The sequence below is a fragment of the Zingiber officinale genome, chromosome 7B, assembly GCF_018446385.1.
Source record: "Zingiber officinale cultivar Zhangliang chromosome 7B, Zo_v1.1, whole genome shotgun sequence".
Classification (NCBI taxonomy): domain Eukaryota; kingdom Viridiplantae; phylum Streptophyta; class Magnoliopsida; order Zingiberales; family Zingiberaceae; genus Zingiber; species Zingiber officinale.
Genome location: NC_055999.1, coordinates 14,927,103 through 14,950,561, shown reverse-complemented (window position 1 = coordinate 14,950,561; position 23,459 = coordinate 14,927,103).

Here is a 23,459-nt window from a genome sequence, read left to right as displayed (position 1 = left end):
ACAAGGAAAAGGAATCAGATCTGAGCAAAGTAATGAACAATTTAAAGTAAATTGAAAGTAAAGTAAACAAGAAACGTTCAACAGTCTCAGATCCTTGCCGCAAGCTTTTCCTCCTTGCAGTCACTACAGAATTGCCTCTGGGAACGCCCTTTGGGCAATTGGCCTTGAATCTCAAGCTTCCAACTAATCCATCCGGTTGTTCATAGCCACTGGGAACACCTCTCGAGCTCACAATCGAATGGAATTCTCAACGCACGAAGAAACAGAGGCTGAATCTGTAATTTGCTTCACTCAAACGATTGATCAAATCACTCGAGTGCAGCAGATGTAGTGGAATTCAGATTGCAATCGGAGCTTCTGGGAACGCCTCTCGAGCTCCGATGCTGATGGAGATCACAGATCTGGGAACGCCTCTTGCCTGTGACCGCAAAATTGAATCAGAAATCAAGCTCGTGGACTGGGAACGCCTATTGCCACTCTCTGTACCCTCGGACACTAAATGCCGGAGCTCAGGAATTGCCACCGGTGAAGAATGCTAGCATCCAGATTTGGAATGAAGAATGGGACCTCATCGTCGCGGAGAAGAAGACAGTTGATATGGGTTAGGCTTAGTAGGTCCCTGGTGAAAAAGGGAAAAAGAGATAGCAGAATTAAACAAGCATGAATATCGATTGTTATCGACCGGGATAACATGCCTAAGGAAATACAGGCCGATATTAGCCGGGATAATATGCTTAAGGAAATACAGGGCAATGCCGGATGAGATAATACTCTTAATAAAATATAGGCCAATATCGGCCGGGACAACACACTCAAGAAAATATAGACCTATATCGGCCGGGATAACATGCCTAATAAAATATAGGTCCATATCGGCCGGGATAACATGCCTAATAAAATATAGGTCAATATCGGCCGGGATAACATGCTTAAGAAAATATAGGCCAATATCGGCCAAGTATGCTCATGCTCTCGCTCACACACATAGAATCATCTATTGCAAACCCTAGTTCTAGCTACTGTTCATCTTCTTCCTTCCACACTAAGAGAGATCACTGACTTGAGCGTCGGAGGGCCTAGCCAGGGATTCCCACCCCGGTCTTAGGTCACTGACAGCAGTGTTGGTTGGTTTCTTGTGCGCAGGAAGCCTTGGAAGCTTCATATCTTGGTATTCTTCGCTGATTTCTTCTTCTTTTCCTCAGATCTTCGTACAAGGAGGGTGTCCTATGGGTTCATTCTCCCAGATCCGCTTTGGGATTCTCGGATCGGTATTCCACAGGTGTTATTCTTCATCAGCGGTGAGGTTTTCTCCCAGCTTTCCATTTTGTCAAGCTTCTCAGACAGGATCAAATTTGGTGTCGTCTGTGAGAAACTTCACCTGAATATGAGATTGCAATATGGAAGACGCTGGAAAATCGAACCTACTCACTATTAGTCGAGAAGATCTGGATTTCCTCATTAGCACTCACGTCCAGAAGGCACTACAGTAACAGTAGCAAGAACAACAACAACAAGCTCATACTGGAGCTACCCTGCCAATGGCTCATAATCCGGCAGTCTCAACCACTGATCAACTAAAGGGAAAAGAGGCGGAGGAAGAAGATCGTGTATATGTTACTCCAGTCATTGCTTCTCCGACCGGGCGCCCTCGAGCCTTTCTTCGTACTCCTTTCGAGCAGAGAGGGCAGAGACCTGTCTTCCAAGAATCCTCTAGCGAGGCACCGGACAAAGAGAAACGTAAAGCTAAAATGATGGTGGCCAGTGATAGCTCACCGGAAAGAATTATTTCTCCCTTCTCTCAAAGTGTCTTGGATAATCCGCTTCCTAAGCGATATCAAAACCTTCAAATCGGGGAATACACTGGAACCATAGATCTAGAAGATCATTTATTAAAATTTGAGAATGTAGCATTATTACAACAATTTTCTGATGGAGTAAAATGCCGGATGTTCCTCACAACACTCGGAGGAGCTGCTCAACGATGGTTCAAAAGATTGCCTGAAAATTCTATTCGACGATTTAAAGATTTCAAGAAGGCTTTCTTACACCATTTTTCCAGCAACAAAAGGTACCATAAAACTCCCTGGAGCTTATTTTCAATTAAACAAGGATATAAAGAGGCCATCAGAGCCTACATCAAGAGATTCAATCAGGTAGCTATTGATGTACCCAATGCTACTACTGAAATATTGATAGGCGCTTTTTCTCAAGGATTGAATGATAATAATTTCTTTAAAGATCTGGTGAGGAATCCTCCAGCCAATTTTGATTTATTAATTGAGCGAGCTACTGAGTTTATTAATGTTGAAGAAGCTCAGGCTACACGCCGGAAAGAAGATATCATTTCTTCTCCTGCTCCTGTTAAGGAGAAGGGTCCCGCTCTTGCCCCCCCCCCCCCCTACCGAGAGGACCTTGAGTAGTCCCTCCACCCCATCGTCATCCTGAATATCGTCCACAAGCAGTACAACATGTGGAAATGCAACAAGAGGCACCGAGAAGATGATGCACTTATCACAAGACCAGCAGCCATCATACAGAATACTGTTTTGTTCTGAAGAATAAGAGAGCAAATAGGGAGCGTTATCAAAGGCAAAATTATTATTAACAATAATATCCCAGGCAACAAAGTCCACTCAAATTAGAATATCACCCAGTCGAACCTCAGCAACATGTATCATCAACCCCGGCCGATACATCTCAAGTGCCTGAGAAAGCTCAGCCTAAAGCTGTAACAGCTCGACAAGAAGAAAACAGGGTCAATGCCGCCCGAGGTAGCATTAATATGATAGCGGGCGGGCCCACTGATGGAGATTCCAACAGGGCCAGAAAAGCACATACACGAAGACTTGAGATCCATGCTGTAGGATGTAGCGTAGAGAGAGCAGTAGGGCCAGAAATCAGTTTTGGGCCCAAAGATCTTGAAGGGGTAGAAATACCCCATGATGATGTATTGATAATCAAGGCTGTGATAGCCAATTACACTATTTCTCATACATTTATAAATACTGGTAGTTCTGTAAATATTATCTTCAAAAAAGCATTTGATCAACTGCAGATTGACCCGAGCGAACTTCAACAGATGGTGACTCCTTTATATGGATTCACTGGTAACGAGGTACAATCGCTTGGTCAAATAAAGTTGGCTATATCTCTAGGGGAAGAGCCCCTCATGAGAACAAGAATATCTTACTTCATGGTGGTGGATGCCCCTTTCTCCTATAATGTGATACTGGGTCGACCGACCCTAAATGAGTTTAGGGCGGTCATTTCTACTTTTTGCCAAAAAATTAAATTTCCTGTTGATGATCAGATCAGGGAAGTACGGGGTGATCAGAAGACGACTCGTAAATGTTATGTGGAAATCATCAGAACTGAAGCTAACACCGCCTGAAAAATACAAAGAATGGAGGTCAATGTCATTCAAGAGAAGCCACCTGTTTTGGTTTATGAGGAAAAGGAAGAGGTCCAGATACAAACCGGTCGGCCTGAAGCTATTACCTATGTCGCGACCGATCTTGATCCTACGCTGAAAATCGAGCTGGTTCAATGCTTGAAGAGAAATGATGATGTCTTTGCCTGGACGCCTACAGAAGTCACGGGCGTTTCTTCTTCAGTAATGGAGCATTCTTTGCATGTCTTCCCGGATGCCCGACCTGTCATGCAAAGAAAAAGAAATTTTAGTGCAGAGCAAAATCAAATCATCAAGGGAGAAGTGGCTAAACTCATGGAAGCTGGCTACATCAGGGAGGTGCAGTTCCCTAGCTGGTTAGCTAATGTGGTTCTGGTCTCTAAACCAGGGAATAAATGACGAGTATGTATTGATTTCTGTGATCTCAACAAGGCTTGCCCAAAAGATTATTATCCTTTGCCTCAGATCGATCAATTAGTGGATTCTACAGCCGGGTGTGAATATATTTCTATGCTGGACGCCTATCAAGGCTATCATCAGGTTCCTCTCGCTAAGGAGGATCAAGAAAAGGTCAGTTTTGTAACATCTGAAGGTACTTATTGTTATAATGTTACGCCGTTTGGACTAAAAAATACACGAGCGACTTATCAAAGGCTTATGAATAAGGTCTTCCAGAAACATATTGGAAGAAATATGGAAGTATATGTTGATGATATTTTAATTAAGTCTCTTCAGGCTACTGATCTCTGCAGGGATGTAGAGGAAACTTGCAGAACATTGAGGTAATATGGGCTCAAGTTGAACCCAGGCAAATGTTTGTTTGGAGCAAAAGGTGGAAAGTTCCTGGGATATCTGGTGTCCGAGCGAGGAATAGAGGCCAACCCAAGCAAGATCAAAGCACTTCAAAACATGGAGCCACCACGTAACATGAGGGAAGCTCAAAGACTCACCGACCGGATCACTGCCTTGTCTAGATTCATTTCAAGGTTGGCTGATCGTAGCTTTCATTTCTTCAAGATACTCTGGAAGGCTAACAAATTTCAATGGGATGAAGAATGTAACAAAGCTTTCCAAGAATTAAAAGACTACTTGTCCACCCTTCCAGTGTTGGCTAAACCTGTAGTAGGAGAAACCCTATGGGTATATTTGTCAGCCAATGAAAATGTTGTAGGCTCCGTGTTAGCTAGACAGGAAGGGAAAGAGCAACAACCTGTATATTTTCTAGCCATTTATTAAAAGGAGCCGAGTGTAGATATACTACACTCGAAAAGTTGGCCTATGCATTAGTGTTAACTGCCCGGAAGTTGCGCCCATATTTTTTAGCACATGCAATTATTGTATTGACCAACAGTACTCTTGGGCGGGTTTTGCTTAACCCAGAGGCATCTGGTCGGTTGATCAAATGGACGACCGAACTTAGTGAGTATGATATACAGTACCAACCTCGCTCGGCCATCAAAGCACAATCTCTGGCAGACTTCATCATAGAAGTTCAGGGTCCTGAAGAAGAGAGTACTTGGAAAGTTTATGTGGATGAATCTTCAACCAGACAAGGTAGTGGAATTGGTATTCTTCTTATATCTCCGAGGGAAGATAAGCTTCAACTTTCTATCAGGCTGAATTATAGGGCTACTAATAATGAAGCAGAATATGAAGCATTGATAGCAGGGTTACAAGCCGCTTGACATATGGGAGCATCCCGGGTGTGTATTTATTCTGACTCTTAGTTAGCAGCCCAGCAATTATCAGGTAACTTTGAAATTAATAATGACAGACTCAGGTTATATGTTGAGGCATTTGATAAATTAAAAGCTCAGTTTTAAGAAGTAAATATACAAAAAATTTCTCGATCTGAGAATCAGGCAGCTGATGAATTAGCCAAATTGGCCTCTGTTGTAACACCCTGGAGCTTAGATCGGCCAGTTGCAGACATTGTTAGTATCTTGTATTGAAAGACAAGCTGATATAGAGATACAAGGTGATTGGAGAGCACAAATCATATTATATTTACAGCAAGGTATTCTTCCGATTGATGTACAACAGGCAAGGATATTTAAGAAGAGAGCTTCCCAATACACTATGATAGGAGAGCAGTTATATAAAAGAGATTTCTCTAGACCTTTGCTGAAATGTATTGGAACAGAAGATATACAATTTATCTTGCTAGAGGTTCATCAAGGTTTATATGGCACTCACATAGGAGGAAAATCTTTAGCCCGCAGAACTTTACTAGTAGGATACTTCTGGCCTACTTTACTTGAAGATGCTGCCAAATTTGTAAGAACTTGCATTTCTTATCAGAAACATCAAAATATTCCACATCATCCTACACAATTATTAAGAACCTCTATAGTTTCCTGCCCCTTTGATCAATGGGGCATGGACATAGTTAGTCCATTTCCTATGGTAACTGCACAAAGAAGATTTTTATTAGTAGCAGTAAACTATTTCTCTAAATGACTAGAAGCATAACTACTCGCTCGGATTACTGAAGATGCAGTTATTAAATTCTTGTGGAAAAATATTGTTTGTAGATTCGATATTCCCCATAAATTAGTCTTTGATAATATAAGACAATTTCAAGGAGACAGAATCTTAGACTGGTGTAAAAGCTACGGTATCACTCAAGCATTCACCTCTGTGGCGTATCCACAAAGCAATGGCCAACCAGAAGTAACCAACAGAGAGATTATCAGAGGTCTAAAAACCAAACTTGATCATGTCGGAGGCAGCTGGGTAGATGAATTGCCTAGTGTTCTTTAGGCATATCGTACTACACCCAGAGAAGCTACAGGGATTACTCTCTTCCAACTGGTTTATGGAGGAGAAGCTGTAATTCCTATAGAGGTGGGAGTAGAATCCGACAGAAGATGACTATATGACGACGACAATGCAGATAGGCGACTTATGGAGCTAGATCTGATAGAAGAAATTCGAGACAAAGCTACAATTCGCCTTAGCTCATACCGACAACGAATGAGACAAAACTATAACAAAAGAGTCATCCCAAGATTCTTCCAAGTAGGGGATCTAGTGTGGAAGCGTGTCAAGCCCGCTGGGGATGTTAACAAATTAGCACCCCAATGGGAAGGACCCTACAAGGTGATAGAAAAACTAGCATCAGGCTCATATTATCTCCAAGACACAGAAGGAAGAATTCTTGGACGCCCATGGAGTGCAAATCATTTACAGTCCTACCGAACTTAACAAGCTTATATCGCTCGAGAAATACAGATATCCTTGAACGAGCGGACTAATGCCTCCTCAGTATATTCCAATCACCCAATCACGTGAAGCTTATCACGTCCAAAAGAACAAATCAAGTTTACTTTAAGCAATTTTCCTCCGTCCGACCTTGCGAACAGACAACAAGTATGCTCATAATTTATGTACTTCATTTGGTAAATACAATGCCAGCCAAGTATCACCCAAAAAATAAGCATGGTTTAAGCAGCGTGGTAATTATCGGGCAAACATTTTTATTCTGCTCAAGCGGCCGTCGATTGGGGGCTTTAAGGAGTGACCAATCAGGTTTCCTTAAGAAATCTCGAAGACGTTAAACCATCACAAGGTTAGTGCTAGCAGTGTAACTTCAATCAAATGCATAGTCGATCGGGAAATCTCTTGAAGTAACCCGGATGGGCCTTCTTGAGAGGAACCAGAGATGTTAAACTATCAAATGCATAGTCGATCGGGAAATCTCTTGAAGTAACCCGGATGAGCCTTCTTGAGAGGAATCAGAGACGTTAAACTATCAAATGCATAGTCGATCGGGAAATCTCTTGAAGTAACCCAGACGGGCCTTCTTGAGAGGAACCAGAGACGTTAAACTATCAAATGCATAGTCTATCGGGAAATCTCTTAAAGTAACTCGAAAGGGCCTTCTTGAGAGGAACCGGAGACGTTAAACTATCAAATGCACAGTCGATCAGGAAATCTCTTGAAGTAACCCGGACGGGCTTTCTTGAGAGGAACCGGAGACGTTAAACTATCAAGTGCACAGTCGATCGGGAAATCTCTTGAAGTAACCCGGACGGGCCTTCTCGAGAAGAACCGGAGACTTTAAACTATCAAATGCATAGTCGATCGGGAAATCTCTTGAAGTAACCTGGACGGGCCTTCTCGAGAAGAACCGGAGACTTTAAACTATCAAATGTATAGTCGATCGGGAAATCTCCTGAAGTAACTCGGATGCACCTCCTCGAGAAGAACCAGAGACTTTAAACTATCAAATGCATAGTCAATCGGGAAATCTCTTGAAGTAACCCGGATGAGCCTTCTCGAGAAGAACCGGAGACTTTAAACTATTAAATGCATAGTCGATCGGGAAATCTCTTGAAGTAACCCGGACGGGCCTTCTCAAGAAGAACCAGAGACTTTAAACTATCAAATGTATAGTCGATCGGGAAATCTCCTGAAGTAACTCGGATGGGCCTTCTCAAAAAGAACCAGAGACTTTAAACTATCAAATGCATAGTCGATCGGGAAATCTCTTGAAGTAACCCGGATGGGCCTTCTCGAGAAGAACCGGAAACTTTAAACTATCAAATGTATAGTCGATCAGGAAATCTCCTGAAGTAAGCCGGACGGGTCTTCTTGAGAGGAACCAGATACTTTAAACTATCATGAGCAAAGTCAGGCGAAAATCAAGTACTTGACCAAAATATGATAGAGCACAGGACTCTATCAGTTTATATCGGTTGGGATTACACGTCCGACCAAAAACTCAAAGGTTGATATCAAATCGTTCAAGATTACACACCTGTCCAAAATCTAAAGTTCTCTGGCTTCCCTTATGAAAAATCATTTGGATTTACGTTCTTGCTCGGTGATCCGGCGATAAGGCCAGGGGGTCCTCATGGGCTGAGGGTCAAAGACACGTGAAGGTCAACCCCAAGTTCACGCCGAACGAAGGAGGCATGGCCAAACGGAAGGATGCCGGACCGACAAAAGCATGCCTCGCCGAGCAGAAGCATGCCGGGCGACCTGACATTCGGCCAGGAGCTTACCAGGCCGAACAGAAGACAACCCGACCATAGTCGGGGTTTCGATGCTCATGGTGAATAAGGTCACTAGGCTGAGCAGGTGGCCCGCTCGGCCGAGACATAAAGCAGCAATGTGAAGGAATAGTCTCAGCCGAGCACACGACCAAGAATATCCCGAGCGGACCAGTAACTGCGTCCGGTTGGACGTGAGGGGACTGCCGAGCGGCTGGACGCTTGGCGTGGGGAAAGAAGAGACAAAAGGACAAAGGAACATTCTCTGACAACAGGCATGTTCAACAACCAGGCCATACACAGAATCGTACAATGGAAGGCTCTTCTGTTCCATCAAGGAGGTGCTCAGACTGTAGCAGTATGGTGTTAGGCATGTTCTTCTGACAAACCCATACTGAGGTAGGGTGCAGAACACGTGTCCACCTCGATATGTGTGCACAAGTCTCCTCACAGCTCTATATAAGGGTCCTCATACTTCGCCGGAGGTACACACGATATAATCTTAGAGCCTTGGAGCCACCTTCTTATTTTCCCCTTACCTGACTTGAGCGTCGGAGGGTCGTCGCCGGGAACCCCTTCCCGGCTCGACTTCTTTGCAGGTTCGCCGGAGCTCCATACGGTCAGTCAGAGAGCCACGTCATCGGTTGGGAGAGCGCTACGTGCCCAGCGTTTATCGATTCAGCGTTCGGACAGGATCAATTTGGCGCCGACTGTGGGAACGCTCCTGAATCCGATCGGAAGCGATGGACGAAGCTAGACGACTGCATACAGTGACGCTCTCCACAGAGGAACTCGACGCTCTGATCGAGTCAAGAGCAACTAAGCTTGTGGAACAAAAACAGAAGGCACAAGCCGAGCGGATGGAGCAACAAGCGACGTCCGCATCAGGAGGCCGAGCGGAAGCACCTCAAGCCACAGTTCCATTTCATCGGGCCCTATTCCGCACGCCTCCTAAAGCCGCAGCAGTTAATCGTGAGCGAGGATCTTCATCAGACGAAGTTCCAATACGAGATAACAGAAAAGGCAAGGCCCCCCGAGCGGACGCTTCTCCCGAGCGGATCAATCAGCAATTCTCGGAGGCCATCCTGCGGGACCCTCTGCCAAAGCACTACGTGCCCCCGTCGATCGGTGAGTACAACGGAACCACCGACCCGGATGATCATCTAGGAAAGTTCGACAACACAGCCACCCTTCATCAATACACAGATGGAGTAAAGTGCCGGGTATTCCTTACCACTCTCTTGGGATCAGCGCAACGGTGGTTTCGAAGGCTGCCGGATGGATCCATCACAAGTTTCAAGGACTTCCGCACGGCCTTCCTCCACCATTTTGCAAGCAGTCGGCGCTATCAGAAGACTAGTGTCAGTCTGTTTTCCATCAAACAAGAAGCCCGCGAATCACTCCGAGCTTATATCCAGCGGTTCAACAGGGTGGCCATGGATATTCCAACAGCCACCTCAGAAATGATGATGAACGCGTTCACGCAAGGCCTCGTGGACGGTGACTTCTTCCGATCGTTCATTCGGAATCCGCCCCGAGACTACAATCACATGCTGCACCGGGCCAATGAGTATATTAATGTAGAAGAGGCCCAAGCGGCCAGAAGAAAGGAAGCTCCAACCGAGCGGGCGCCCACTGCCGAGCGGAAGCCATACACTGCTAATCAGCCGCCCAGAGGACCGCGAGCTGAAGCAGCCCGCCCCCAGCAACATGCAAGATCCCATGCCATTCAAGAAGTATCTGCTGAGCAGCCCAAACCTAAGAAGAAGGTATGGACCCCAATGTTTTGCTCATTTCACCGGACATACACTCACAATACTAGAGATTGCCAGAGCCTTCCCTTAATCGCCCACCCCGTGCCCCGGGGTGGCCATCGTCGATCGCCATCGTCCGACAGGTGACAACGCCCTCGTGAAGCCGATCGGATGCTATCCGACAGGCGGCAGAGACAGACGCCTAAGCGGCATCATACTCCAAGGCGTGAGGACAATCCCCGAAGGTCTAGGGAACAGCCTAGGCCGTCCGCTCGGGAAGAAGAAAATAGAAGCAACACTTCCCGAGGCGAAATCAACATCATTGCTGGGGGGCCGACCGGAGGCGACTCCAACAGAGCAAGGAAGGCGAGCGTTAGACAGCTTCAGATCCATGCGGTCGGCTGCAGCCAAGAACGGGCGAGCGGTCCCGAAATCAGTTTCAGGCCCAAGGATTTGGAGGGAGTCGAAGTGCCACATGACGACGCTCTCCTCATCAAAGTGGTAATAGCCAACTACACTATCCACCGTGTTTTCATTGATACAGGAAGCTCGGTCAATATTATATTCAAAAAGGCCTTCGACCAACTACAAATTGATCGAGCCGAGCTGCTGCCCATGACAACCCCCCTCTATGGGTTTACGGGCAATGAAGTTCTGCCGGTCGGACAAGTCCGGCTGGCTATTTCGTTGGGAGAGGAGCCACTAAGAAGGACGCAGACTGCAAACTTCGTCATGGTCGACTCTCCCTCAGCATACAACGTTATCTTGGGGCGACCGGCGCTCAGCGAGTTCCGAGCGGCCGTCTCCACCTTCCACCAGAAAATCAAGTTCCCGGTAGAAGATAAAGTGGGAGAAGTACGAGGAGACCAGCTGGCAGCTCAGTGATGCTACGTCGAGATGGTCCGAGCTGAAGCTATTGCCGCCCGGAAGACGCCACGGATCGAGGTGAACGCTATAACCAAAAAAACCTCCCTCTTTGGTTTATGAAGAAAAAGAGGAAGTGCATATTCACCCGACCCGATCGGAGGCCACCACATTCATTACGGCCGATCTGGAGGCGAGCCAGAAAAAGGAAGTAATCAAATGTCTCCAGAAAAACTGTGATGTCTTCATTTGGTCGACACATAAGCTGCCCGGGATTTCGCCAAGTATAGCGCAGCACGAGCTCCATGTCCGACCGGACGCTCGATCGGTGAAATAAAGGAAGAGGGACTTCAGCGCCGAACAAAATGCCATAATCTGAGAGGAGGTCGAGAATCTCCTGGAGGCCAGCCACATACGCGAAGTTCAGTTCCCGAGCTGGCTGGCGAACGTAGTACTAGTCTCCAAGCCGGGCAACAAGTGGAGAGTTTGCATCGATTTCCGGGATCTCAACAAAGCATGCCCAAAGGATTTTTATCCTTTACCCCGGATCGATCAACTGGTGGACTCCACAGCCGGCTGCGAGTTGATATGCATGCTCTACGCCTATCAGGGATACCATCAAGTGTCGCTCGCCTGAGAAGATCAAGAGAAAGTTAGCTTCGTCACAACTGACGGCACGTACTGCTACAATGTGATGTCGTTCGGACTGAAGAACGCGGGAGCAACTTACCAACGCTTGATGAACAAAGTGTTCAGGGAGCAGATCGGATGAAATTTGGAAGTATACGTGGATGATATTCTCATCAAGTCCGTCCGAGCGGCCGATCTCTTTAAAGACATGGAGGAGACTTTCCGAACGCTGAGGAAGTATGGAGTTAAGCTGAACCCTCAGAAGTGTCTGTTCGGAGCAAAAGGCGGGCGTTTCTTGGGTTACATAGTGACCGAGCGGGGCATCGAGGCAAATCCCAGTAAGGTGAAAGCATTACAAGATATGTCGCCCCCAAGAAATCTGAGGGAAGTCCAGCGCTTGACCGGTCGGATAATAGCATTGTCCAGGTTCATCTCGAAGACGGCCGATCGGAGTCTCCCGTTTTTCAAAATCTTACGCAAGGCTACCAAGTTTCATTGGGATGAAGATTGTGATCGGGCATTTGAAGAACTGAAGGCATATCTGAACTCTCTGTCTGTACTAGCCAAGCCAGCTGTGGGGGAGCCGCTCTGTATTTACTTATCTTCAACTGAGCAAGCAGTAGGCTCGGCATTAGTGAGGACGAGTGGAGAAGAACCCGTGTATTTCTTAAGTCATATTTTAAAGGACGCAGAATCTCGCTACACCGGGCTCGAGAAGCTGACTTTTGCTTTGATTCTCGCCGCTCGGCGCCTCCGTCCCTATTTCTTGGCCCATACTATCATCGTCCGGACGAATAGCCCATTGGGAAGAGTGCTATTAAATCCAGAAGCGTCTGGACGGCTCATTAAATGGACCACGGAGTTGAGCGAATTTGATATTCAATACCAACCCCGCTCGGCGATAAAGGCGCAATCCTTAGCATATTTTGTCACCGAAGTACAAAAGCCAGAACCCGAAGCCATGTGGAAAATATTTGTGGATGGATCATCTACTCGACTCGGAAGCGGAATTGGGGTATTATTGCTCTCTCCACAAGAAGAACGAATGAATCTGTCCGTTCGGCTGGATTACAGAGCCACAAACAACGAAGCGGAGTATGAGGCCCTTATAGCCGTTTACAGGCCGCCCGGCATGTGGGGGCCGGTCGAGTGACGCTGCTTTCAGATTCTCAGTTGGCTGCTCAGCAGCTCTCTGGAACTTTTGAGATTAACAATGCTCAGCTCAAACTCTACGCTGAAGCCTTCGAAAAGCTCAAGGCCAATTTCAGAGAAGTCGTTATCCAGAAGATAACCCGAGCGGAAAACCAGGCGGCAGATGAGTTAGCCAAACTTGCAAGTTCAATAACGTCGATCGTCATCCAGCAGCCAATTGAACAAGTATATTTAGTGGCACACGTCGACCGAATGGAGGGCCTCGAGTTTCCGAGCGATTGGAGGACAACCATTATAGAATTTCTTCGCTCGGGTGCAACACCATCCGATCGGGAAGCAGCCCAGCAATTAAGAAAGAGAGCCGGTCGGTTCACGCTCATTGGAGACCAACTCTACAAGAAGGCTTTCTCCCGCCCGCTGTTGAAATGTGTGAGCTCAGAAGACGCAGCATACATCCTCCAAGAAGTGCATCAAGGATCGTGCGGAGGGCATCCGGGCAGACGATCGCTGGCTAAGAAGATCCTGCCAACCTTGCAAGCAGATGCCGCTCGGACCTTCGCGACGTGCCTTTCTTGCCAGAAGTATCACAACTTCTCCCACCGACCGGCGGAGGAAATGAAAGCAGCTACCATCTCATGTCCGTTCGACCAGTGGGGGATTGATATTGTGGGTCTATTTCCTATGGCGATCGGTCAGCGGAAGTTTCTACTGGTGGCTGTCGACTATTTTTCCAAATGGGTGGAGGCCGAGCCACTGGCCAGGATCACCGAGCAGATGGTCAAAAAGTTTATATAGCAACACATCATCTGCCGGTTCGGCATCCCCCGCCGACTTGTTTCCGATAACGGGCGGCAGTTCGCGGGAAAGTTGCTCGAAGATTGGTGCAAAAGCTACGGCATCGAGCAACACTTCACGTCCGTGGTGTATCCCCAAAGCAATGGTCAAGCCGAAGTAGCCAACCGGGAAATTCTTCGCATTCTGCGCGCTCGGCTTGACCATTTGGGAGGAAGCTGGGTGGATGAAGTGCCAGGCATCTTATGGGCCATCCGCATGACCCCAAAGGAAGGAACGGGTGTCACGCCTTTCCATTTGGTGTATGGCGGCGAAGCGGTTATTCCGGTCGAAGTCGGCGTCAAGTCCGTCCGGATCCAGAATTATGATGATGATAACGCCGAGCGGAGGAACATGGAGCTGGATTTGGTCGATGAAGAGCGAGCCAAGGCATCCACCCGGCTGATGGCGTACCGGCAATGGATGAAGCAAAACTACAACCGTCGTGTAATCCCCAGAGCATTCCAGGTTGGCGACCTTGTCTGGAAGAAAGTAAAGCCGGTCGACGACGTTGGCAAGCTGGAGGCTCCTTGGGCGGGCCCCTTCAAAGTCATCGAGAAGCTCCGCTCGGGTGCTTATTATTTGGAGGATGAAGATGGACGGCGGCTAGACCGACCATGGAGCGCGAATCATCTCCAGCCGTACCGAGCTGGATGAGAGGTGCGCTAAATGTAATTTTATATATGTTGTGGGTCGTCCATGTCCTTGTAATGCATGAAGCAAAATGATAAAAGGATGGCAAATAGCTTCGCCGAACGGCAGTGTCAAAATTAGCCTTAAAGGTCGTCGAGCTCTGACGTTAAAAATCGAGAGTCGAGCCGGCGACTATAAATCCTCCGAGCGGAAGACCGTCGAGCTCCGACGTTAAAAATCGAGAGTTGAGCCGGCGACTATAAATCCTCCGAGCGAAAGACCGTCGAGCTCCGACGTTAAAAATCGAGAGTCGAGCCGGCGACTATAAATCCTCCGAGCGGAAGACCGTCGAGCTCCGACGTTAAAAATTGAGAGTTGAGTCGGCGACTATAAATCCTCCGAGCGGAAGACCGTCGAGCTCCGACGTTAAAAATCGAGAGTCGAGCTGGCGACTATAAATCCTCCGAGCGAAAGACCGTCGAGCTCTGACGTTAAAAATCGAGAGTCAAGCCGGCGACTGTAAATCCTCCGAGCGGAAGACCGTCGAGCTCTGACGTTAAAAATCGAGAGACGAACTGGCGTCTATAAACCCCCTGGCCGGAAGACCGTCGAGCTCCGACGTTAAAAATCGAGAGTTGAGCCGACAACTATAAATCCTCCGAGCGGAAGACCGTCGAGCTCAGACGTTAAAAATCGAGAGTCGAGCCGGCGACTATAAATCCTCCGAGCGGAAGATCGTCGACCTCCGACGTTAAAAATCGAGAGACGAACCGGCGTCTATAAACCCTCCGGACGGATATCTTTTCGCATGGTACGACCCGGTTGTGATCGCCGACCAGTAACAGGTTCTGCTATTAAGGCAAGAATAAGGCCATCGTACAGACGAGCGGCTCCCTTATAAAGAATACTTAGCGTGAAAAAATTATTATGACCGAAACAAAGGCTAAGGATGAATATTGGTCTAGCAAGCAAATAACAAGCAAAAACAGAGTTCATTTACGCCGAACGGCGGCCAGACAAAAGTAGTAATAACAAGAATGTTCGCACCGAACGACGGGCATACAAAAAACGGTTCAACTACTCCTCACTCATCGAAATTAAAAAGGTGATAGAACCCATCATGACAGCTAGATCTTCTGGGGGGACGGATAGCTCGGCGGGTAGATGACCCTTAGTCTTCAAATAATCAACCACCACCTTGATAGCCTCTTCAAAAGTTAGAGACAGCTTGTCGTTAAACTTTTCACCGAACTCGTCCGAGCGGATGAAAGTTTTCCGCACTTCAGTCGATCGGAGAGGCTCCCCATCTTGATATTCTTTGAGCGTGGCTTGGGAAGTGTCAAGGGCAGCCTGGAGATCTTTCAAATCCCCTTCAAATTTAGCCTGATCGGCTGAGCGGCCCTCCCGTTCGGTGGACAAGAGGGTGCCCAACTCCTTGACGCGTTGATCCAACCCCCGGTTCTCCACCTTCATAATATGCAAGTCTGAGATGGCCTGCAGTTTTCGGTTTGTCGCAAGCTTTATGTCATGGTTACGCTTCTTAACCATAGCTTCAAGCCGAGCCACCTCCGCCGTCAGCTCAGAAGACTTCCGCCGCTCGGATTCCAAAGCTTTTTAGTCTTCTCCAGCTTGCCGGAAGACTGCCCCTGACTTTCCCCCGAGAGTTTAAGCTTTTTCAGGTCGTTTTCCAGCTCGGCCAGGCGATTGCTAAAGGCAATCTGTTCTACCCAGTTCTGCGCGGAGGAAGGGATGTCAAAAAAAAAAAAAAAGGAAAGAAAGAACATACCCCGGTAGCCTGCTGTAGATTGTTGTCTCCCAACTGACTGGGAGTCATCAGCGCAACGCGAATCCGGGCGTCCTCCCAAACTTTGGCAAGAGGGCCAGTTAGGGTGATTTGCTGCTCGGGGCTAGCCGGCCGATCGGCCGCCAAAAGATATTCCTTAGAGGGAAAGCGCAGAACGGTCTTGATCACCCGAGGGCCGCTCGGATCATCCTGGGTCTCAGCTGCCTGATCGGAAGGCCCCCCAATAGTAGAAAGTTCACCCAAGCGCCTAAGGCGACGGTGGGTGCGGGGAAGGGAATTAGTTGGTTCCACTTCGGGGAGCGGGCAAGCCAAGCTGGGAAAGTGTTCGCTCCGAAAAGAGTGCCTCAACAGACGCTGGAGCCCCTTCTTCCCGCTTGGGAGGAATACCACTCCGCTCCGAAAGTTGTTCACCAGAGGGAACCGAGGGTGGAGTTGGGTCCGTCCGGTGTTTCTTCCGGGTCCTCAGTGGAGCGTCGTCAATAGGGAGAATCTTCGCCTCGACCGGGGCGGAGGAAGTAGCGTCACCCACGGCTTCGTGCAAGGGGGCCCTAGCTACTAATTCTTCAGGGGCGGACTGTGTCCCTTCCGCCCCCGAGCTGGCTGGGACAAGCCCCCATTCAGTGACCTCCTTGGCCGTAGCCGCCTCAATCTCAGCGGCTCTCAACTTCAGGCGCTCGGTAGCTTTAGCGCGCCACATGATCTCGGCTGCGGAAAATAAAAATAAATCAGTTAGAGTAAAGGAGAAAGGTAAAGAGAAATCCTTACCCATGTTGCAAGGAATGCCGGCCCGAACGGGAGATAAGCCGAACAAGTACATCACTCCCTTAAGTAGCAGCTTGTCAATGTTGTACCGTTGGCCGACTAGGCGGTTAGCTGCATGGAGGTAGGCCGGATCGCTCTTGTACTTACCGAGCTCTGGTTGGGTCGGCACCGCGGTCTGCCACTTTGTTCGGAAAGTCGGCAGCTCGGGGAAACGTACATAGAAAAAGTATTCCTTCCAGTGCTTGTTGGAGCTCGGCATATTGCTAAAAAGAACAAAACCAATCCTAGTTTGGAAAATGAAGGTGCCCCACTCGGATTGTTTTGGATAGTAGAAGTAATGGAAGATTTTGGGGTCCAGAGTGATATTGTTCAACTTGAAAAGAATCACCACCCCGCACAGAAACCTAATGGAGTTCGGAACGAGTTGGCCGAGCAGGATGCGGAAATAATTACATACTTGCAAGATAAAGTGATGTAGAGGAAACCGCAGGCCGGCCAAAAATTGATCCCAGAAAAAGCAAACAGTGTCGGACGGCGGGACATGGGGCCGATCGGAAGGAGTGGATAATATTATTTCAAGGTTAGTGGGGAACTCATAAGTCCACACAAGGCGTAGTGCGTCTTCTTCATCAAACCGGCTCTCAGTGGTTGTATACCAAAGACCAGGAGCGAAGGCCGACGGTTGTGAAGTGCTCGACATGATCGGAAAAGTAAACGCGATAAAAGACGGAAAGAAGCGAGAAAACAGACGGCAGAAGGAGGAACAGCTAAAGAACAATGCAAAGGATCAATGGAATAACAAGAGAACTGAGCTTACAAGGACGAAGACGAAGACGATTGGAAAAATGGGTTGCAAGGGCGCTGGAGGTCGCCTGGACGCAGAGAAACAAGATCACCGGAGGGAGAGTTGTGAAATACACGAAAGCAGGAACGCGGCGGAGGAGAAGGAGAGGGCTTTATAGGGATTGGCCCGAGTGGCCTCTGCCGTTGGATGCAGGTCACGAAGATCAATGCCCATATCTAACCGTCCATTTCAAACAGCGGCTGTCCCATCGGAGGTAACGCCGCCGCCGTACGCTGACGGCATCAGAGATGCCACGTGGCGCTACCGCATGGGGCTTATTTAATGAGCTCCATTACTGCAGGCAGCATGCGTGCTCGGCCTTGATGGGGCGGATTTGACACGCATTCCGAGGGGATCCCAAAGGTGCCAGTTTTGATCGTCCATCCGGTGATAGCGCCGAACGGGCGTGATGAAGAGTATAAGCCGAACGGATAAGCATTCCACGAACCGTCCGAACGCCCTGTATCCGATCGAGGGTCCAGTCAGTCGGACTTGCCTCCTTCGACTAGACTTGAAGGGGAGGCAAGTGATCCGGCGATAAGGCCAGGGGGTCCTCATGGGATGAGGGTCAAAGACACGTGGAGGTCAACCCCAAGTTCGTGCCGAACAAAGGAGGCCTGGCCGAACGGAAGGATGCCGGACCGATGAAAGCATGCCTCGCCGAGCGGAAGCAAGCCGGGCGACCTGACATTCGGCCAGGAGCTTCCCAGGCCGGACAGAAGACAACCCGACCATAGTCGGTGTTCCGACGCTCATGGTGAATAAGGTCGCTAGGCCGAGCAGGTGGCCCGCTCGGCCGAGACATAAAGCAGCAATGTGAAGGAATAGTCTCAGCCGAGCACACGACCAGGAATATCCCGAGCGGACCAGTAACTGCGTCCGGTCGGACGTGAGGGGACGGCCGAGCGGCTGGACGCTTGGCGTGGGGAAAGAAGAGACAAAAGGACAAAGGAACATTCTCTGACAACAGGCATGTTCAACAACCAGGCCATACGCAGAATCGTACAATGGAAGGCTCTTTTGTCCCATCAAGAAGGTGCTCAGACTGTAGCAGTATGGTGTTAGGCATGTTCTTCTGACAAACCCATACTGAGGTAGGGTGCAGAACACGTGTCCACCTCGATATGTGTGCACAAGTCTCCTCACAGCTCTATATAAGGGTCCTCATACTTCGCCGGAGGTACACACGATATAATCTTAGAACCTTGGAGCCACCTTCTTGTTTTCCCCTTACCTGACTTGAGCGTTGGAGGGTCGTCGCCGGGAACCCCTTCCCGGCTCGACTTCTTTGCAGGTTCGCCGGAGCTCCATATGGTCAGTCAGAGAGCCACGTCATCGGTTGGGAGAGCGCTACGTGCCCAGCGTCCATCGATTCATCGTTCGGACAGGATCACTCGGGATTCTAAATTCAATGAAGTTCATTAGTCATTCAAAATTATATTCCTTGTCAAAATTCATAGGTTTATGAAAATCTTGTGATTTGTCATATATTATCGTTAGGGATTACACACTCGTCCGAAATCTACAGTTATCTGGCTTCCTTTATAAAAATCACTCGGGATTACATTCTCGCCCGGGATTCAAAACTCAAAGTTGCAATTATATGGAGCTTCTTTAGCTCAATCAACCGGGATTGCGCACTCGATCAGAAGTCACTATCATATGAAGTTCTTTATCCAAAATTACTCAAGATGGTATGAGTACGCTAGGTGGAGTTTATGAAAAGGTTTATTGTTCAGAGCCATATGATCAATTAAGATACCATCAAAGGAAGAGTTCTTGAATAGGATAATACTTATTCTTGGCTCTCGGGATTATTTTAGAGGAAGCAGCAATAAAATAACAGAAGTGGAAAAAACAAGTAAGTACAAATTTTCACAAGAAATGCAAGTATTTGATTATCAGTCTTTTATGAATACATAGTCAAGCTTACTCAAAATTGCTTGTCAAGTTCTCGGGTAATTCTTGATTAAGTCTGCAACGGTTTACGAATAAAGAGGGGGGGGGTTCTCGGGATAGATAACCACCTTCCCTTAATTGCTGAATAACCCCTGTCACAGTATGATTCAAAGTCCCTATCATACGACGGACATATTCGTTGTTAAATTGCGGAGACCTCAGATAGGTTAGGCGTCTGTCCTCCCATCGGTCTTCCTCGTGCTCCTTGTAACTTTGGAAGTCAGTCTGCAGTTTAGCAGCTTGATCTTTGAAAGTGTCTCTTTCCAATTTGATCTGCTCTATTTCTTTTTGGAGCGAAGATATCTCTGCATCCTGAGCTTTTCTTTGTTCTTGCTCTTGTAGAAGAGCAAAATCTCTTGAGGTTGAATCTTGAGCCTGCTCAGAAAGAAAGACATTGTGAAGCCTCTCCACTTTCTCTAAGACAATGTTTTTATGAGAAATATCTGAGATGACTTTGTCTTTCAAAGCAATTTCCACATGGAGGTTGGAATTTAACTTATCCACCTGTAACTCCAAGGTTTTCCTTTCAAGCTCTTTGTTTTTTAATAACTGGTGCTGATGCTACAATTCATTTTTCATAGCCTCTATTTGTTGAGTCTGTGAGGCTATCTTCTCTTGTAATTAAGTAAGCTCAATGTGGGAAGGAGGAAGATTGACTTTCAGTGCCTCTACTTGAGCTTTTAACCTGCTATTGTCCCTTTCCAAAGAAATGACTAGTTGGTCTAGATGAAGACTTGAGGCAAGAAACTGAAACAATAATGCAGTTAGCAGGAAATAATGATACGATAACAATATATAATGAAAAACACTTACGGCAACAGCTTGACGACTATGACTGTCAACACGGTTGGAAATACTCATGCCCCGTAATAGTTCTTGTCTATGCTACCAAGACTCAGCCAACGGGCCTTGTAGCTGCAAAAAATCGTAACTAGGAGGGTCCGAAGCTTGTCCTAGTTGAGAGGACAGACTCATAGCCTGTCTAAATAAAGGTGGGAGGACAGAAGGTGAGGAAGGTCGGGTGGAAGAAGAAGGAAGAGAGAGAGAGAGAAGAAGTGGTAGAAATGGGAATAACAGAGGAAGAACTAGAGGAGATGGAAGGTGGCAAAGCAATAAAAGTTGATTCAGTTGTTGAAGCATGGATAGCTGATGGTCCTGGACTCGAAGAAGATCTCCTGCAAGGTGTTCTTCTAGCTCGAGGTCCAGAAGCCAAAGGAGGTAAGGCCAGGGAAAGGGGTTGAGAGGAGGCCGAAGTGGTAGTAGCCATTTGAGAAGCAGAAGTAGCTGAAACAATAGTAGAAGAGGAAGCAATAAGTAGACCCGGTCTTATCATTCTAAGAGAAAGATTGGAAATAATATGGGTAGGGAGCATTGGTGCCTTACCTCTCTCAAAAGAAATAGGTGAAGGAGCAATAGGGGTCTGCACAAAAGTACCAAAAGTGTCACGAAAGGGAACTTCCTCAGTAAGCTTAGGTTTCTTGAGTAAGGTAATAAAAGGTTGTTCCTCTTCCTCTTCCACAGAAGCAATAGCTTCCGCTGCTTGTTCTTCTTTAGATAACAAAGCCAAAGTAGAAGCGGTAGGATTAGCTTGACGAGCTTGCAGTAATTGTTCTCCAAGTTTATTCAAAAAAGACTTGGTCATAGTTGTATTCTTGTACATGAAAGCGGGTAGAAGAGCATCAGCTGAAACACAAGAATTGTGCGTCATTATAGAAAATAATTAACAAATAGCTGATAAACATAGCCGAGAATATTTAGACATACCAAAAGAGACCTCCAAGGGAGTGTCGATGCAACTTATTCCAAAGGGAAACATTAAACCCTCCATAATCAAGGCCGGTAAGCAAAATTTAGCCCCTTTTAGCTTGGATAAGGCAAGAGAGACAAAAGGATCATTGAGGAAGTCATCAGTGTTAGGAGCCGAGGGGAGATTGTGTATCCAGGCAATAACAAAAGGAGGAGAAGAAGGGAGACACATAAAGAAAAATTTGTAACGCCATTCCTCTTGAGGAGGAATCTTGTTAAACAAAATAGCCTTAGGGCGAGACTGAAATTTAAAGACACCAATGTCTACTTGGCAGGGAATGAAGAAGTAGTGAAAAAGACGAGGGGATAGGGGGAAATCTAGTAGTTTAGATACCCAAACAAAACTCACGAGGACAGAAAAAGACTGAGGAATAAACTGATTAAGAGGAATATCAAAATAAATACTAACATCAGCGAAAAAGGGATGAAGAGGGAATCGGAAACCTTATAAGGCTTGAGCCCAAAAGATAGATATACTTCCTAAATGAGGAAGATGCGGACTATCCTGAGGGGTAGGGCAAACTATATAGGAAGGAAAACCATAGTTCACTTGTAACTCCACCTCCTCTGGCTCTATAAGGCCAGAAGCGCACGAAAGGAATCACGCGGGGGAAGGAGTGGTCATGGCTGAATAGCGGAAGGAAGGCGAACAGGGGAAGGAGGAGAAATAGTCGGGGAGCATAAGAGAGCGTCTTAAACTCTTGCCTTCCTATGTGCCTTAGACCAAAAACCCTTAAACAAAAATATAAGAAGAACTGGAAAAAGGGGAAATCCAAAGGCCAATGATAATTTGTGCAGAACTTAGGTATAAAGGAGGGTAGGAAAAGGAAAAATGTAAACTCAATAAAGAAGAACATACGGAGACATAACTGTCATAAAAAGAGGTGATGCCATTGAGGGAGGGGATCAAATTAAAAAAGAAAGCTGAATCCCAAGGAAAGGGAGGTAAGCTTAGCAATCATCCTCGGAAAAACGCGACAGGCTTGTTCTCTCTCTTTGCACTTGATTCTAAAAGAACCAAAGAGGCATGAGGGAAATCGGTCTGGTATAAAATCGATCGATTATAATAGACCGATCGAGATTGGTGATAGTATAGTAAATCAGTCAGTTATAATAGCCCGTTCGAGATTGAGAATGTTATAATGGACAGGACGAGATTGGTGATGCTATAGTAAACCTGTCGGGTATAATAGACCGGTCTAGATTGGTGATGCTACAGTAAATAGGTCAGTTATAATAGCCCGATCAAGATTGAGAATGTTATAATGGACAGGGCGAGATTGGCGATGCTACAGTAAATCGGTCAGTTATAATAGCCCGGTCGAGATTGAGAATGTTATAATGGACAGGACGAGATTGGTGATGCTACAGTAAACCTGTCAGGTATAATAGACCGGTCTAGATTGGTGATGCTACAGTAAATCGGTCAGTTATAATAGCCCGGTCAAGATTGAGAATGTTATAATGGACAGGGCGAGATTGGTGATGCTACAGTAAATCGGTCGGTTATAATAGCTCGATCGAGATTGAGAATGTTATAATGGACAGGACGAGATTGGTGATGCTATAGTAAATCGATTGATTATAATAGCCCGATCAAGATTGAGAATGTTATAATGGATAGGGCGAGATTGGTGATGCTACAGTAAATCGGTCGGTTATAATAGCGCAGTCGAGATTGAGAATGTTAAAATGGACAGGACGAGATTGGCGATGCTACAGTAAATCTGTTGGTTATAATGGACAGGGCGAGATTGGTGATGCTACAGTAAATCGATCGGTTATAGTAGCCCGGTCGAGATTGAGAATGTTATAGTAGACCGGTCGAGATTGGTGATGCTACAGTAAATCAGTCGGTTATAATAGGCTGGCCGAGATTGAGAATGGTATAATGGACAGGGCGAGATTGGTGATGCTATAGTAAATCAAGCGGTTATAATAGACCGGTCAAGATCAAGAATATCATAATAAACCGATCAGGATCGATGAATGCTATAGTAAATCGGTCAAAGAT